At 33.7% G+C, this 8,599-nt stretch overlaps 1 non-coding gene across 1 annotated transcript; it reads left to right on the forward strand.

Moving 5' to 3' along the window:
* The first annotated feature begins 5,216 nt into the window (after positions 1-5,216).
* TRNAH-GUG (transfer RNA histidin (anticodon GUG)) lies at positions 5,217-5,288 on the forward strand. The gene has a single exon. It is a non-coding gene; the product is annotated as a tRNA-His (tRNA).
* Positions 5,289-8,599: the final 3,311 nt, after the last annotated feature.

Raw genomic sequence — 8,599 nt, forward strand, 5'->3', positions numbered from 1 at the left:
CAGAGATTTTGGTACAGTAATGTACCAAAACCACCCCTAGTTGTGTCGGCATCCCAAAAAATTTCAAGCTCATAAGGGTCTCTACACTTTCTCTCCCACTTTTTTCACAACAAAAGCTCTTATTTTAGCAGTTGTAATGTTACGAGTTTAAAAAAGGTCTTAGATTCGATTTTTGTTAAAGGGAAATTTGAACAATATTATTGTTAATTCATTATGAGGCTAAACCTACTAATTTCCTGTTACCGTAGATAATATCGCTTATTAAAAAAAAAAATTTACAAATTTACGGGTATTTAATCAAAATTTTAAATAAGGTATCTCTTCTTAAATTATTTTTATTAATTCACATGTAGTTTATGAAACTCTACAAGAACTCCATCAAATTCCACATGTTTATAACTTTTTAAAAAACCTTCAAAATCTCAACTGAATATACCATCATTAATATGTGGCAGAAGTTCGTAGTTCTTAACAAAGAAAGCTTTTTTAATGTTGTCCGACAAGGACAATTCTAAATTTTTAATACTAATGAAATGATCGTAAAAAAGTCGCATTTGATTAGAAGATGGAGAATTTACGTTGTTTATAAGATTTGTCATACGAGCAACATGATCCAAATGTCTCTGCACAAGTTTTATTATATTAATATGTATCTTCTATATGAGTAGGTAACAAATCACGTGCCAACAGAGATAAACACATTAATGTAACATATGCATCATATAATAGAGAAGCTTATTTCCAATTTTAGGCTTCAAAGAAACAGTAACTAAATCTCCAACCAATTGTGTATAACACATAAAAGTATTTCTCTTTGAGGATGTTAAAAATGATTATTGTATGTTTTGATGTCTTAGTTAATAATTGGTTAAAAATACCATGTAAGAGCATCTATAATGAAAATATCAAAAGATAAATATCAAATATCAATTTGATGACTCACGTGCAATGCCAGATTTTATCCCCCTCCAATTCGTATATTTTTTGTATCAATGATATTTGTAGGACTAATTGTTAAAAAAGGAATCCATTAAAATAATTTTTTAAGAATGCATTAGTGAGATCCAAATAATAAAATAATTAAAAACTTAATTGACAACACATTTTCTCATATGTCAAATTTAACATCATTTTTGTTTTTTTATGTCAATTCATGCACGATTGGTATATGAATTTGAACTTCTTCCTACTTCAAATTTAATTGGGTAGCGTTCTATTTTAGGATTGACATCTCCTCTAAAGCTAATATGATCAAAAGAATATGGTCCTTGAAGGGCTATAAAGATAGAGAACACTACTTTGGTTTGGCAGTAACTTTATTGTTTAGTGCATGCAACTTTTGCAAAGTTGCATGGTATGGGAAACACGTGGTTGGATACAGGCCAACAGGAACCTCCCCAGATAGGATTCTGAAGATTCGTAAATCGTGTTCGTTCATCATACATTATGCAGTTAGTTTTTATCACGTACTATTTATATTTAATTTTAAATAAAAATATTTAAATAATTTCTGAACGTATGATGCATGATATACGATAAACGAATATAATTCACAAATTTATGAAATCCTCACAAAGAGGATGAAAATACAAGATCACATCTGGGCACTTTTAGCGGCGGCGGTCCCGACCCCAAATTTAACGCATTTCATGGACCTCAGACAAAGAAAAGTAATGATATGGTTGCCAACATAGCAACATCAATTTACTTTATACTTTTTATCCACAATAATTTCGACATAACTTTTTATTCAAAAAGTATTTTTGAATCAACTTTGTAAGAAATATCTGTTAAATTGAGAGTATTGTTGTCAAATCAACTTTCTTCTTGAGCTGGTTGTTTCTTCAATTTAATGAAAATGTTTCACTAAATGATTTCAATGATTAACGGTGGACAAAATCTCATGGACCAAATAAAAATTATGACAATCTTATAAATCATTTTAACTATAAAGCTCTTACTTTATTTTAGCCAAACAAAATATAAATGTATCACGGTTAAGAATGTACTTTTATTCAAGAAAAATGGAAGGATGGATAATAATTATTTAATATGCGAAACTATTGTTTTCATAAGTAGAAACAAAGACAGAAATAGTGGTTGCTCCACATCAATCATTGATCATTTGTTCATTGATTGTGTAATATTTTATTTTCCTTCAAATAATTTCATACATAAAACACACTAATTGTGATTAGGTGGATAACAAAAGAACCGATCTAAAGAGTCAAAAAGCATACATAAAAATGGGAATGCAAGATTCCCTACACGGGACATTTCACATTTGTATGGATTTTTAGTTACTTTGTTTGTGTTTTGAAGTTCTCATAGGTATTGGTGCAATTCTAGTTTTCTGACGACAGATCTTGATGTGTATTTTTACTTGTCTAATCTCTTATAACCTTCACTATTGGTGTTAAGAAAAATAGTTATAGAAAGATTAGAACATAACAAAGTTCTTAAGGTCTCACAAATTGGTGCAATTGCAGTAAGGCCTAACGATAACCTATCATAGGAGTCAGTGTTTTTCGTGTGGCCGCATGGGTTGTGTAGGTTGCGTGGAGTCTATTGTCTATGTGAGAGACATTCTTATATAATCAATGAAATTGCATGACAAATATTTATCAGATAATTAAGATAATTTTTAAACATGTCACAAACATTCAAAGGTTAGTTACATAGAATAGTTGGCCAGGTCAAATTACTTTACAATTATATAATGCATCATACCATGCTAAAAAGGTGTACATATTATAAACATGAGGTTTTGGACCTTCTGGTGGCTGCTATTGACAGTGCATAAAATATGTAATGCGTGCTAATGGCCAACCTTTTGCATTATATTTGCATCGTAAACATACCGTCACACTTTTTGAAGGCGACGTAAAGGCATCAAACCAACTTCATCAATTATTGATTTTAATTTGAAGGTTATTACCTTCAACACAACTATATATGTACTTTGACCGAATAAAATTAATGATCAAGTTCGTTTAATTTATTAATTTTTGTTTGAGAATCAATTTTACAAAAAATCATTCGAATTGAAAATCGTTTAATTATCCAAATGTATCAAATAAGTGGACGGTTCACCATGAATGTATTACTTGGTACATTTGAATGACTAAATAATCTCCGTTTGAAATGATTTTTTGTAAGAGTAATCTTTAAAGGAAAATTAATAAATTGAACGTTCCGAATATGAATTTTGTACTGTCAAGATACGTTATTCGTAAGGAATAAATGAGTTCATCCTTTTAGTGGGGGGATGCAAGTATTATTCAATATAGTTAATACAAATTAGCATATGATTTCACGATAATACTGTATCCCTCTCTTGGTGGATGAGCTCATTTCCCCCACTTGCAAATAAGGTATTCTGAATGTAGAATTTTCATAATTAGAACAATTCAATATCTTAATCTTCATTTGAAGATCATCCCTACAAAACATCATTCGAATCGAAGATAGTTTAGTCTTCTAAATGTATCAAATAAATCAATGGTGTATGTACTAAGTAACAATATTCATGATAAACCGTTGATTTATTTGATTGAGTGAATGACAAAACGATCTCTAATCCGAATGCCTTTTTTGTAAGGATGTTCTTCATATGAAGATTAAGATATTGAACGGTTCCAATTATGAAAATTCTATAGTAAATTTATGTTATTTGCAAGTGGAAGAATGAGTTCGTCACCCAAAAAGAGATGCAAGCATTATCCATGATTTAATATCCTAATCTTACATTTTTCTGACCACGGTAGCAGGGATGCCTTAGATACAACATTCCTTATTTGAATAAGGAAATTCCATTGGCATATTGGAAAGCTCGCAAACACTTCTTAGTGTGTGCCGTAACCAACTTTTCATATAATTTGTGACATGCTACCTAAATATTCTTGACTCATTCAATTCAATACCCTGTTCAGTCATAATCTCATGCTACTAAGTTCGGTCCCGTTTGTGTCAATGATCGTAAAATGAAACGTTTGTGAATTGAAACTTGGCTAATCTTGATAGGAATCTTATATACATGAAAACTCCAATCATCAGCCAAAGAATGGGTGACGATTCGTGCGTGAAGGGAGCATAGAATGCTGCCTGTAAGACCTTCAAGTACATGCATGGCTGACGATATCCCTCTTTCGTTATGCAGTTATCCAAATACTCCGTCAAGAGGCAAACACAAAACCAAAAACATGCTAATTAATTTCCATATGTCATCCAAATGAACACACGTTTACAATTCCAAAGCTAATACTCAAGCATCAAATATATCGAAAGCTATTCAGAATTAACAACAAAAAGAGAAAAGGGACAACAACTTTTACAAGGTTAGTGAAAATGTGTTTGGCGATGATGGTTGTATCTGCAGTTATCCAGTCCAAAACACTGCAGAACAGGGAAACAAGCCACAAACATGCTCCTCCCGATTCTTCTGAAAAATGAAGAGACTAAATAAGGACAGCAACAACCCCACAAGAAGAGGTCATCATAAGGGCTGTCTCCACAGCGGTGGCGGTGGTGGTGATCATGCTGACCCATGTTCTTCGTCTTCCCCCAACTATTAGACAATCAGAAAACCAGTTTTAGAACATCAATGAAGAAGCTTTAACTGAAATATGTACCTGAATGAAAGAGAACTTTGTTGTTGTAGAAATATTAAATTGAATGGGATGATTTCATTCATAGGGTAAACCCGTTTTTATCTACATCACAAGCCTTAGGCTACAAAGAATATGCTCCTAAGTAGGAAATATAATTTTACAACAAATTTCAAATAAATACTTACAAGGAATCCTAATTAGGGTTTTAATCTATCATAACTTGGTGACACCGGAAAGACAAGTTGATGAAATCGGTGCTCGTGTAGCCCTTTTGTCAAAATGTCGGTTGGTTGACCGAGGACAAATAGCAAATGCATATATTAGTCCAACTTAATATGTTTAGTGCAATTCAATATTGTTGATGCAATTGTACGAGCATGTAAGACGCTAACTGAATAAATTCTAATTCAGGTTTTAGTCTATCACACTCTCTTTACACGATGAAAGAACTATAACGTCGATGCAAACCAGGACGATTCTATGATCTATCAACTGATCCAAGCAGTTGGCAATTCCCAGTTGCTTCTTTCTAGGTCTTTAAGCGAAGCCACTTGCACTGTTAGGGTATCTACTTATTTATTTGATCGAACATTTGGACACCATCTTGTGGCTGTAGTTTAGTGGTAAGAATTCCACGTTGTGGCCGTGGAGACCTGGGCTCGAATCCCAGCAGCCACACAAGCTAATCATTTTTCATTTGCCTTCTCCACTTTTGCTTTTCTGGCTGCAAACCCCACCTTACCTTATTTTATCTTTTTGGGAAATAGAAAAGGCCATTTGGGAGGAGGATTCGAACTTCACTAACACAATGCTAAATTAAATTTTGTTAAAAAAAACAAGATACATTATAATTCAGTTTGTAAAGCTTTGCTCTTACAGATGGGTTGTCACGGAACTTATTTTAAATCAATGACCATTGAAAAACTAGTAACTATACTAAAAAATTGCGTTTGAAAGAGAGAATTGGCTTCAACATGACCAGAGGGGATTTTCCTTTGCGACTTCTCTTTACGTTTCCCCCTTTTTTTTTTTTTCTTTCAGAAACCTTTACGTTTCTTCCTTTAATATGCATTAAATGATAAATCTACTGAAGCATCAAACTTATGATGCACTATTTGCATATGAGAAAAACCCCCAAAATTAACCCTAAGAGCGAGCCCTTTTCACACCAGCACCCTCTCTGTTCCATTTTTCTCTCACCTCCTTCTTCCTCCAGAACTCTCAGAGCAGTTTGAGATGGTGAAGTGGGGAAGAAACACACAACCCAAACGGAAACCACACCACACCCGGCTTTTCCAAAGGCATGTTCGGCCTCATTTTTCCCTTGATGGGTTCTAGATTTGGGCTTCCCAGGCTATTGTCTACTTTTATAATAATGAGTTTTTTTTGGTCAAATTATTGAAGCCCAAAAAAGTAGGAAGTATAAAGGAACAGGTGGCGTTTATTAGTTATCAGACAGTCTCCCAATAGAAGCACCAATGCATCTAGGAATAACACATTTAGATGAGAAATTCAAGTAAAGAATCAACTAAGAGATTGAACAAATTCTGAAGAATGAGAATATGAATGACTTTACCTTTTCTAATTGATCACAAAAACAAAAAGAATGTCATTTCTATTAGGATTCACGCATTTAGAGTATTTGTTTTTAGTCTGATCCATTAACTTTTTTCCAATCGCAACAAAATGGTAGGATATCAATACCTTAGAACAAATCGAACTAATTGCTTCAACTTGAAACCTTCATGTCTTACTTGGTGTGTTAATCTAATCAGAACCTAATCACCAAAAGTTTAAGCTGTCCATGCTGTAAGTAGCCTTTTATTTAGTGGGCATCCATCAATCCCTACTTTAGTTTGGCTAAACAATATTATCGAATTTAGGTCAACTTACATCAGCATGCCCATACAAATTATTTAGAAGTTTCGTGCATTGCTCAAACCCTAGCCACAGAAAGTTATAATGTCAATCATACATCATTCCACAAGTGCTCAACCCTCTTCCTCATATAGGCTTAACCACCTCCAGAATATTATTTCATATATACCCTCTTATTGGGTGTCACAAGCATGCCTTCCATCCTCTGAAACAATATGGAAGTGCTTGTTTATTTAGACACCATTTTAGTTCCCTTGAGCTTCTTCCTTCTGATAGGCTACCATGTCTATCTATGGTACACCTTCAAGGCCAAACCCTCTCTTACCACCATTGGAATTGATTCAATGAGAAGAAGAAAATGGTTTCTAGAAATTATGGAGGTAAGTCCAAGACCCTCTTTCATTGTCCCGGTCGAAAAAAAGCTTCCATTTTTTATCCTACAGAAGGAAACTTTAATTCTAGGTTTCTATCTGTATCTCTTAATTATCTGATTTGCAGGCCGATGGTATGAAGGGTATGCTGGTAATCCAAAGCTTGAGAAACACTCAAATGGTGGCAATATTCACAGCTTCTACAGCAATTGCTTTAAGCTTGACTTTGGCAGCTCTCACCAACAATGCTTACAATGCAAGTCACCTCGTTATCAAAAGCCCATTTTTTGGTTCGCAATCTGGAAGCATCTTTGCTCTGAAATATGGGTTGGCCTCATTTCTCATGTTGTTTAGCTCATTATTCAGCTCCATGGCGACTGGGTTTCTGATCGATACCATTTTTCTAATAAACGCTTCTTTTGAGTTCTCATATTCCGGAATCACAGAAACCCAACTTGAAAAAGGGTACATGTTGGCTCTTATTGGCAACAGGTTGCTTTGTATTTCCTTTCCCATGTTGTTGTGGTTGTTCGGTCCAATGCTTGTTGCATTGTCTTCCCTGGCCTTGGTTTGGTGGCTTTATGAGCTTGATTTTGCTGCCAAACTCAGCACAAGCAGTAGGCAAAGCCTTAGTTGAAGAAGAAATCAAGCATACATGCAACATGTACGTACGTATATTTTTGCAATAGGCATAGGGCTTGTCTTTCCCTAATTTTTATACATGTGCCATCAGCAAGTGTAGTTACAGGTATCACCTTTTGAAATACGACTTATAGATGCAACACACAGTTGCAAATTTTGAATATTGATGCATTGTGAGCCTCTTGTGCATTAATATATAGTCAAAATTGCTTGGACTCACAATATATCAATGGTAAAAATATGTCGTTTGAATTTTATCGGCTTCTGTATCGTTTCCACCTCTACAGAGAAACTTCCCTCTCGTTTCATTTGACAATAACATTTTAGAAAGATAGAAAAAGGAGATAGTGAAACCGAGACAGAGAAGCATTTTCCCATCTTTATCTTCCTTTGGACAAAACACTTAAAGTAGCTATGTGGTTCACAGGGCCGTCTCTGACGTTTTGGAGCCCTGTGCAAAATTAATAAAAAGATCCTCCTTATTTAAAAAAAATATATATATTCATGTAAAATTTAATGTATCAATATTCAAACTTAATTGAAATCAACATCTCACTCTTATTAATTGAATAATCTGTGGTCGCCATAAAATTATGATTAAGGTTCATCTATGAAAAAGCAGAGCACGACTGAAAAAGAGATATGAAAATACGCTTGTATTTATGAAAGAAAGTAATGCACAAGTTTAATCAATTGTAATATAGATAAAATCATATGATGATGATTTTTCTTTTCAGTCAAAAGTTTTTTTTATTAGAATATTTATACTCGTATGGAATTTATAGGAGGATGAAAATTTTTGCGACCCTCAAAAATTCAGGACCCTGTAGCTCTGCACCTTTTACACACCCCAACGCCGCCTTTGATATTTCATAATCCTTCTGAAATTGTGTTGTTACACTTAGCATTGGTTAATTTATAATAATAAAAGCACATCTTTAATTTGAAGTAGATACAAAAGCACCTAATTAGAAATACGCACATAAGAAACACAAACCATATTTTCATTACATGTGGCTGAAATATTAAGAATTTTCTAAAAAAATCGAATCGAACTTTATGACGCAATAGTTGCACTAGTTGTGCACCTTTCGAGAT

Source organism: Pyrus communis, chromosome 17 (genome assembly GCF_963583255.1).
Source record: "Pyrus communis chromosome 17, drPyrComm1.1, whole genome shotgun sequence".
Taxonomy (NCBI): Eukaryota; Viridiplantae; Streptophyta; class Magnoliopsida; order Rosales; family Rosaceae; genus Pyrus; species Pyrus communis.